The 10,773-nt window shown below is 39.5% G+C and overlaps 1 protein-coding gene across 1 annotated transcript in view; it reads right to left on the reverse strand.

Annotated features, from left to right (window-relative positions):
* The window catches only part of LYST (lysosomal trafficking regulator), a 76,839-nt gene that overhangs the window by 65,717 nt on the left and 349 nt on the right, over window positions 1-10,773 (reverse strand). The gene's annotated exons all lie outside the window — the stretch shown is intronic.

Here is a 10,773-nt window from a genome sequence, read left to right on the forward strand (position 1 = left end):
TGTCCAGTAAACAGCAGCATCACAATAAAATACAGTACTAATTCAAAAGCCCATAATACTAGTTTATTACTTTCAGAAACTGTTGCCCAACAGCTACAGCAGGAGTAAAAGAGAGCTAGATAACATAAAGCTACAGGAAGTTGTTAATTTGTTTACCTTCCCTAGTTTTCTGTTTCAGGTAAGAGAGAAACATTGACCAGGGATGGCATGGCTACAAGTCCTTTTAAGTACAGACTGCAATGAAGCTGCTTTTTCAGCAGCTGTTAAAACCAATGCTTTGAAAAAGCCCTTAGTTTCTATAAGACATTGTACAATCAAGTTTTTTCTGGCCTCCAGTTCAAACCTTGTAGCCTTTTCACCCATTCTCTAGAATAAAGTATATACATACATACACACACACACATATATATACACACACACATATATATGTATCCATATATACACATACACACAAGTAACCTCTGGCCAACAAACACTGCATTTAGTTTATACAGTATTCAAGTAGCAAATGCTTATTCCAGCATCATTGCTTGTACCAAATGCTTATGCTCTGGAGAGCATGCTTGTTACCTTCTCCAGGATTTTAACATTTATATATCTATCATTATTTCATAAGATTTAGTCTGGGGTTTAATTTTCAACTTAAGCTCAAGCGTCTGTTAGCAGAGGACATATACATAATGAAGAGCATCAGCATGTTATTAACACTAAGACACTCCAAAAGAGGCTTCTGCTATTGTAGCAAAGATTGTCAGGGTTATTGCAGAAATTAAGTTTAGCTTGTTAGTAGCAGATAGCAATTTTGATTGTCTGGTTAAAGAAAAATCACTAACAGACTATGAATGAAATCCTCTGTGCAAACTGGGGAGAAAAAGAAAGTGCATGAGAGCATGCAACAGACTAATATATATCTAGTGTGCCCTGGAATGAAATGGGAAGTACAGTGCTTCCTTGAAATCTGTACGTGGTGGGAAAATGCAAGTGAAGGCTCAAAGTAATGCATCACCGAAATCAGCGTTCTTCCTTTTCTGTTCTTTTGGTATGATTCAAAACTTCACACAAGCTGGAAAAAAAACTCAGCTGACATTGCCAAAATAGTTACACAGCAGGAGCAACACAGACAGAAAGAAAACAGGAACCTGCAGTTTGAGCAGAGCATCTCAGAAAGCCTGAGACACTTTGATGCTTAGCATTACTGATGCAGGGCAATCAGCCAAAAGAACAGCTTACAAAACACAGTGAACCACCCAACAACTCAGTCAAAAATATAAGCAAACAAGAGCAAAACCAAGACCTTTTAAGTTTGATTCATTCTCAAAACAGACATATCAGGCAACATACATTACCATATTCAGCTCCACAGAAGACCTCCTGCTTAATATTTTCAACCACTTTCTGCTCTGTCCTCTGCTATTAATTATTAACAATTTGCAGTTACAGAAGCAGAAAACATATTACATACTAAGGCAGTGCTGCTCCAACCATGACATGAAAAAAACAACCTCTTAACACACAGACTTTATTATAAGGCTGCAGGTAGCTGTCAATTTTTTTGGCACAGTGCTATTTCTGACCAAGTTCTTGATTTCATCAAGGAGAAGGCTTTTAGCCTTATGCATGATTAACTAGATCAATATTATTTCTGAACAAGTTATTCAGAGTGTCTTCCCCCCCAGAACAAAGAAAAAGGTGAAAACCAAAAAATGCTTGGTATATTTGGACAAATAACACATGCACTGTCCTTTCTACAAGCCAGGGAAGTGTGTCAAGTGTACAAGACAGTAAACAAGTATTATTTTAATGAACCCTTAAAAGTATGGTGAGACCATCAGAGTAATGATGTTTCAGAATATACAAGTGTGTTTATGTCTGTATAATCTTAATATTGCCACTTTATGTACTAACTCCCATCTCACTTAAGAAGGATGTTTGTCTTGCAACACCTGAACCTTGAGAGTTCTGCTTCTCCAAGTATTATAAACCTTCTGTAAGTATGTTGTTTACTTGTGTTCTACTGCCACGGTATTAAAAATTTAATCCATGAAGCTCAGTGCTTATACAACCTGAGAATTAGGAAATTTCTGCCTCTTGTGGATGTGGAAGCATTGTATCTTACACTGGAAAAAAAAATATATTTAAAGGAATTATCTGTGCTTACTGAAAAAATAGCCCTTAAAAAATAAAAATACACACTTCCATATTGTGTATGGTTAGGGAACACTAACATGACAGCTAAACTAGCCATTCCCCATGTAGACTAGGAATGCCACAGGAAAAAAACAAATGAGATTAGACAAATAATAAGCCAAGTTTGTTCAAATAAAAGAAACAGGTGCTTTCCAAAATACCTGTCATATATATATTTATAAAATCAAGTCAGCAAACATACCCAAGGCTACAGACACTTTGAGATAAACAGAGGCATTACAGCAGGTGCAGACAGGTCACCTTCTCAGAAACAGTTTCAGAGCTGTCATCCCTCTGATCAAGACCCAGACCTGTGGTGTACCACACAGTGACATATAAAGAAAAAGCCAAACTCACAAATTATAGTTTCCCATGGATTTTCAGCCTCAGGTTTTTATGACAGTTTGAAATCAAACTCATGGGTAATGTCTTTGGGCACAAAGATTGTTTCAGACCACACTTCCAAAATCTGGCCAATGTATTCCTTCAAAACGTAACCTATATAATATATTTGCTAGTGTTTAATCAGCTTCCTGCGATATATTCTGACCTGTGTTTATGTCTGCTCTCCCCAGCATGACTGTTCCAAGAATTTGACTTGTCTACTATAACTATTGGTGAAATCAGCTCTAAATGATAGAAACATAACTCAGAGCTATCTCAGATAAACATGTACAAATTATTCTTGATTACATACAACAATACACCCCCCCCCCAGCACGCCCCCCCCATCTTGGGACATTTTTTATTGCTAAAATTTAGCAGGTTGTCAAGTTTTGCCTTGAGTTATGAAGAACAATATTCCTTTACAAGTTAACAGATTATCAATAATTTCCTCCTTTTGAATCTGGGGGAAATACCACTGAGAGACAGCTAATGGCAAAGAATCCCACAGGCTAGCTGCATATTAGACAAGTGCTTTGAGACAGCTTCTCAACTTCATGTGGAATTTTATTTAGTCATCAAACAGTATGAAACGCCTGTGAATACATTCTTGTCAGGCCTGAAATCAAGGACAAAAATGAGAGATGACTCATCTAAAAATATAAAAAGTACAACACTAATGAAAGACAGGCTCTCAAACAACCACCTATACTCAAGTTATACATTAGCCCTGTACATATGCTATACTCAAGTTTATGCTAAGACTGTGGTCTTATACTATCCAAAGTCATTAACTACAACATAGTTGTTAGCCAAATTAAATCCATTCCAGTTCATTTACAATTTTCATATTTCAGGCCACTGCATACAGGCATGGAGAGTAAGCACTTCTTACAAGAGGCATGGGCAAAGCTGGGGGCCTTCAAAGATAATCATTGCAGCACTAACTCCATCAGAAACAATGCTATCATGGACATTAGCTAAAAAGCACTAAATGCTTCTACCAATACCACAAAAATGTTAGCAGGGTTGAAGACCAGGACTTTTTTCAGATCTTATCTAAGCTGTCAGAGGCCAACACCTCTGCAAACACACGGTACTAAAGGAAGGAACTGACAAATATTCCACCATAAGAAGCAATCTATGAAAGACCAGTAAGTTCTTACAAAAGAAAAATGAAGGATGAGATCATGTGTAAAACATTTTGCAGTAGCAAGGCAACACTCCTAAATGACCCTTGTTCTGAACACTAGTCAGAGTGCTAACAAGTTCTTCCCTAAATTAAAATATATACAAGTCACACTTCCAAATACCTTCTTCCATACTTTAGGTTTGATACTTTAACCGCAGACCAGACTACAAGCAAGCCTCAACAGTCATGGCTGCGCAGTAACAACCAAATCTAAAGATCAAGACCAACTTCCATAGACTCTGCAAATTGAAAGGAAAGCAGCAGTCTACTAGGGCAGGTAGGTCAGAAATTCAGTGCCACTGTCTCCAGTACTGAGCCCACAAAGACCAGCCCTGCATGACCAGGCAGACTTTGTGATATGCTCTTACATTAACCCACGGTACTGGAGATAGTGTGGCCTCTGTGACTGTAGCTGGAGCTACACTACAAGTATGCAGACTACCCTGCATTTCAAACAACAAATGTGTGCTCAAGTCGTGATCTAGAGGATTGCACAAAACTTTTTGCAACTTATAATCTTATACACTTTGATTGTACCAATACCTGGAGAAAGAAAAGTAAAGATTTGAGCACTCTTGAGTGCTTGAGGCACTCTTGCTGAAGTAATATGAATGAGTAAAGGCTATCCTAAATGAAAGCTTAGTAGTGAGAGGATTAAAACTACAAAGTGCTTAAGGTAAGTTTTGACATTGTGACTAAAGTACCCACTAAGAGAAATTAAATAAGAGAGGAAGATCAATTATCAGGTTGGTTTTTTTTTTAGAAAGCCATTAAAGGGCTGAAGACTAATTCCACTTCTGAAGCTTTAAAACTGATCAGTGAAGTTGGTATTTTCTATTAGCTGTCAGATGCAGACAAAACAGCAGGTAAACACTTCTAAAAGTGTCAATTTAAAAAGTTACCAAATATCTGAGAGTGACATGTACTGCTATTCCTGTTAAGCTCAGTATGCCAGCTTCTTTACAAAGTGAAAACAGCTTTGGTGGTGTTAGGGAAGCAGACCCTGTATTTCCTCTAGGCTTTACAGCAAAGAGGCATTTGTTTCAGCTGCCCCTCTTGCCCTGAACTGGACCCAGGTGACACAGTCAACATTCCAGGTAACTACAGGCAAAATGACTCACACAATCTCACTTTACATAGCTCTTCTCCAATGAGAATGCAAATAAGGAACAGCTAGGATTTTTAACTTATTTTTGAAGTTTAAACAGCACTCCAAATTAGTCAAGGAGTACAGACTCCAACAGAAAAATAATATAAATAATAATTACACTTCTCTACATATAATAATGAGCAAAAATATCACATTTCCCAGTATACCTATTACTAGATAGGCAAACATTTAACAAAATACTGAATCACCAGAGTAAACCTTTAATCCATCCACAATGCAAAGAAAAAAAATAGTGCCAAACAAGGAAGTCCCCAACTATAAATGTGTATCACTCATGAATACACCAAAGAAAGATTTTACACTACTGAGATGCAAGAAGTATGCCAGATGAAGGTGCATATGTAGCCAAGTGGCATTTTCAGTAAGCAAACATCATATGATAATTTTTGCTGCAAATGCTAAAGACTTAGCGGGACTCCAATAATCAAACTGGCTTTGTAACTGATGTAATTTAGGCTTCTAAAAATAGTTCTGGAGTAATTAGGAGTACCTTCTGGAGTGGAAAATACACCCACACACACCCCAGCATTTCCCCTAGATATTCAGACACATGAAGGAAGTGTTCTGCTTTCCTTTGATCTTTCCTTAATTGAAACATGCAAATAAAAAATGAAACTACACATTCCTCACTGGTTCAAACCTCCCCATATCATTGAAAGATGCAAGTAATACAAAGAAAAGTGATAATAATCATGTAGCACAGTTTTACACTGGAGGGATTTTGCTTTGTTTTCATTACAGCAAATCGTAAGAATATTTTACCTCAGTTCTTAGAAACTAGAATTGTTCAACTCTCTTGCCTTCCAACCGAAAGACTAGCACTACTTTGGTTAATTTTAAGACCATTTCAGTGTCTGTTTAAACTGGTGAATCAAAACTGGGCAGAGGTCAACTTTTGAAATCTTGTAGCAATTATTATATTGTTGGTTTTTTATCAGGTCCTGCAACAGAATTATAAACTATCAAGAACATTTCTTGCTCTGAATCTTAAACATTTCCCTTACTAATTCACATTTTTCCAGAATTAAGGCATTGAGAGCTATTCAGATTGCTGTTTCCATTACTCATTCCCCATCTTTCAGTTAATACACTAAGATCTATCAAATCAGTAGCTTACTGAAGTTAGCAGATCTAGTTACATACTTTTTGTCACTTATTCCCCCAAAGAATATCAATCTTTGGTAAATGCTTCCACAATACTACAGAGGAATAGATGATGTCAAGTGTTTTCTGAAATAAAACTTCACAGAAGTTAATATCAGTTTTAATACTTCCAACAAACCCTTGCATTTGACACTACCTGACAGTAATTCCTCCTAATATTTCATTTTTCCAAATTTCTCTTGGGAGAACAGGAAGGTTTTTCTCTACTGTCAAAAGCTGAAAAAAAGTCAGAAACTCCCTCCTCCCACCTCACAGTTAGTACTTCATGCTCCCATACTTCTCCATGGAGCACGGTGCTAACTTCTAACTGAAGCCAAGGAGCTCAACTTTCGGGTGCAGGAAAAGAGAGCAAAGAATTCATAAACATGAGAATTAGCTGAGATTGTCAGAGTGGTTGAGCAAGCATCTGACAGACACAGTCTAACAGGCATGAGTCTTCCACCATCTTTCGTAAACCACTATTCATGACTTGCCTTCCACTTCCCACCTTTTAAATTACCCAGGAAGTGCAGAAAAGCTCTTTCATCATGTCAGAGTAAGTCCCACAGTGCCTCAGCACCACAAGGCTCAACATGCCCATACAAACACAAGTGTCACAGGGCAAGCCCCAGATGCCTGCAGGAAGCTACACAAGCTGAGAAGTGCAGAAGACAACCCTTTCCATGCTTCCCACAGCACAGTCACTGCGAAACCTCACCCCACAGTAAGAGCAGGCAGAAGGGATTTATTTATGGGGGAGAAATTGACTAAGAAACAGAAGACAGAAGCAGAGGAATAGATGCCCTGGCTCTTTTGTAACACACCAAAATCACAAAATGCATGAGGTACAGAATATGAAGGAAGATTAAATGTGCGGTAGAGACTAAAAAAAAAAAAAAAAAGAAAAAGAAAAAAAAGCTAGGGGAACTTTAGAGAAATGTCCAAAACAAAGATAGAAGTTCCAACAGCTACAGTTCCAGGACTTCACCATCACATGGATGACAGTTTTACATACCCATCCCTTCTTCAACATACATATGCTATGGAGTTTCACAGGGTTTTTTTTCCATCTTACTCTCTTACTCAGCATCAGATTTAATCTGTATTTTCACACAACATAGTTACTGAAAAATCACAGTGAGAAGATTCACACTTCTACTTTACTAATTGGTACAAAAAAACCTGACTTCCCAGAAAAAGAGATTTTAATCAGATCCCAGGCTACAAACATGAATCAAAGAGCTAATAGCTTACAGCAAGGAAAAACTCAAGACTAGATATAGCCTTCCCCTTTCCCATCACACATTCCAGTATCACTTCTGTATAGAGGGCTCCATCTGGAAGCAAGACTTCACCTTGCACTAATTTCCAAGTCCCTGAGAGCCATGATCAAATGCAAGACCTGAATGTAAACAGAGGAAAAGAAAACCTGATCTGGTGCATACCAAGCTGCTTTATTAGCTCTTCTCAACAGACCATGACAGCTGAATTGAAACACTGCTGAACTTCAGTAAAAACCCCCATCTCCCAAAACGCAGCTAGGGTACAGTTATACAAGACAGCTCAGCCCACCTGATAACACATGACTAGCATAAAGGTCCTTCTGTTTTTCCCCAGCAACTCCTCTCTTCCTTTTCTCTCCAGCACTGCACTCATCCAAGTTCCTTCGTGATGTGGCCCACCACGACAGCTTTGCAGAAAACTAGCTTTTTCAGCTGGATTTGTTGTTGAATTGCCATACTGAGGGATCAGGCACTTGCCACTGTCAGTGAAGGGAAGGCTGCAGGAGGAAGATTTCCTCCTTCAGCAGTAACAAGGTGTTAAATCAGCTTAGCAAGCTCAGACAAACCAGTCCAAATCACACAACAGAAGGAACCTCAACTCTCTTCTATCTGATCTTGTCCCAGGTGTACCATCCTGAGATCAGAGCTGTCACAGAGGTGTCACAGCTGCGATGACACCAGCTAATACTATCTAAAGGCCCATGAACCTTCAGCAAGCAATAATTTGCCAAAGTACCTGATAGTCTCACAACCATCTCTGAACTGGAAAAGAAAGCAAAAGAAAGTAACCCCAGGCATATATACATAAAGGCCTCCCTCCACTGCACATTACAATCCTTTTCTAGCAACATAATCCAATTTTCCAACAAACATAGCACAAAAGATGGAGTAGTGACATCTCATACAATAGCTACTACAGTTCTTAGTCAAGGAAGCCCACAGAGCCTGACAACTCCTCACAAAGGAATAAAACAGATATTAGTGTGGTCTTGTCAATGACAGCTGTTCACTGAAAAGAACTGAAATTCACCCACAGAAGACAAGCAGGTATGTTCTGGACAGCACTTCCAGGTGCAGCAGAATCCTCTTACAAAGTAATCATTTCACCTTACATTCCCTCTGCTCTTTTCTGCCCTCAAAAGCCAAATATCAAAACTAGTTTTGCTTCCAATTTCCTCCATGGGCAATATAATCTTATTTGAAAAGAGACCATCATGGCAATGGCAAAATTCTGCAAATACAAAGGAAATATTAAATGACCAGTTGTAAGGGTGTACAATTTCGTATTAATAAGGAAGAACCATGGTCTATTACAGAAATCACTGACAGGAGAAATATAGAGCTGAGTATGTAGAATCACAGTATTTGCTTATGCTCTTTGAGCTCAACTGCAAAGAGAATGATATGAAAACAGCAACTTTCAGTAAGTGTTAAGAATGCAGTTTTTCAGTAAGTGTTAAGAATATAGTTTCTCTTTTCCAGTGTTTACATATCCAGTGTCTAACTTTTAACACACCCTATACTATTGTGCAAAGTGTTCACAGACTCTTTCCTTACTATCTTAAGCTGCACTAACAACTGATGTGGTGACACGTGAAAGACCTACCAGGGACTATGAGAAAGGAGGAAGCAAAAGAAGCATCAAACAAGAATCTTAATTAAATGGTTATTAACCTTACAGAAAAACTTCTTACAATCAAATATTTTTGATGGAAAGCTGTCTCTAAGTATGGTAAAAAATTTCACAGGGCAAGGAGGAAGGGAAGGCAGCAAATAAGTGGCATCAAAAAAGCTCCTCTTAAGAAATATGTATACAGTCTCATAAACCAAATGATAACTGACTTCCTTTGGCAACTGGCTTTGATTTTAGAAGTAAAGCATCAAAAACTATATGCTTTTAGCTTGCAAGAGTCTCTGTCCAAAGGAAAAGTAGGAACAGTTACATTACAACACCCTAGGAAAAAGATGGGGGTTTTTTCCTTATCTATGACAATACATAGAATTAAAACAATATTATTTTTCATTCATTCTATTCAAAACATCCACCAGAAACATCTCAGAGCAAGTAAAGCACAAATTTTCTAAAGCACCTGAGAGGATGCTTTCTCCTTTGCACTACTGGTCTGGAAGCCTGTAATACAGGCAAAAACGAGACTCAAGAATATTTTCCCAAGTGCTTATCACACTGTATGTAGCTTCATTATGATAAAAGCTCCATGCAGGCATGGTCTCTTGTCCAAACAAGCAAAATCTGATCCTTCCTTCAGGAAAGGTTAAATGTTCCAGACACCTCTTTTCTGCTACCTAGCACAAGATTATGATACATATGACTAAAACAGATAGCTATTTCACCACCTCATCAGCAACAGTACACAAGCTTGTGTCACTAGCTCCAAGTTCCCTGTAGACCCTTATAATGAAGTCTTACCGACTCACATGGCAATACAAGCAAAAAGGAAAAAGCAAAGAAAAAAGCCTGCCATCCCGATTTTCTTCTTTAGCCAGCCCCATTTATAACCACATTAGATGCTTTTCCAACTCCTAGGCCATGACATTCAGTCATCTGATCTTTCTAAATTTCTTCAATTGCTCTGCTTTCTCTTATACAAGAAGTTTTATTTTCACTTCCAGTGATGCACTTGCTTTTCTTGCCTTCTCCCTTCACTGCAGATGTTAGTAAAACGTAGCTCTTTAGCTCCTCTGGGGATATCAAGCAATATCCAATTCTCAGATTTTTACTTTTCTCTCGGAGAAGCATCTTTGATTATTCTCCTCATACTCAAAGAACACGTAGAAGAATTTCCATCGCGCCTCTGTCCATCCATTTTGATGCATGTTTTTGAAAAAGGGCAGCTCAGGTGCTGAAACGCTACGACTCCTGTATATTCTACGTCCGCCAGCGTTATCGCGTTTCCGTGCATAGCCCTCATTGCTTTTCTTCAATCCTTATCTGCAACAAACGCCTCGCTGACAGCAAAGGCTTTGTGTCCGCGCTTTGCGCCAGCACCTCGCACAGCGCTGCCCAGCGCAGGCAGCGCGCACGGAACGGGTCGGGCTGGAAGGGACCACAGCGGGGCATCTGCTCCAAGCTCCCTGCTCAGGCAGGGTCATCCTAGAGCACATGGCACAGGACTGAGTCCAGACGGTTCTGGAACATCTCCAGTGAAGGAGACCGCACAACCTCTCTGGGCAATCTGTTCCAGTGCTCGGTCACCTGCACATCATCCCGGTAACACGGGAGGGGGCGGAGGAGAACCCTCACGCACCGTCTGGACACACGGGGCACTAAACGTCGCCTTTCGGCAAAGGCCGAGGCCTCATATCAGCAAGGACCGCTCTGGGCCGCCGAGCGCCCGCCGCCGGCCGCAGGAACACTCGGGCCCCGAGCCCGCGGCGCCCCTCCCGCCGCCGGC

The sequence above is a fragment of the Onychostruthus taczanowskii genome, unplaced genomic scaffold (assembly GCF_017590055.1).
Source record: "Onychostruthus taczanowskii isolate IOZ18803 unplaced genomic scaffold, ASM1759005v1 scaffold104, whole genome shotgun sequence".
Lineage (NCBI taxonomy): Eukaryota > Metazoa > Chordata > Aves > Passeriformes > Passeridae > Onychostruthus > Onychostruthus taczanowskii.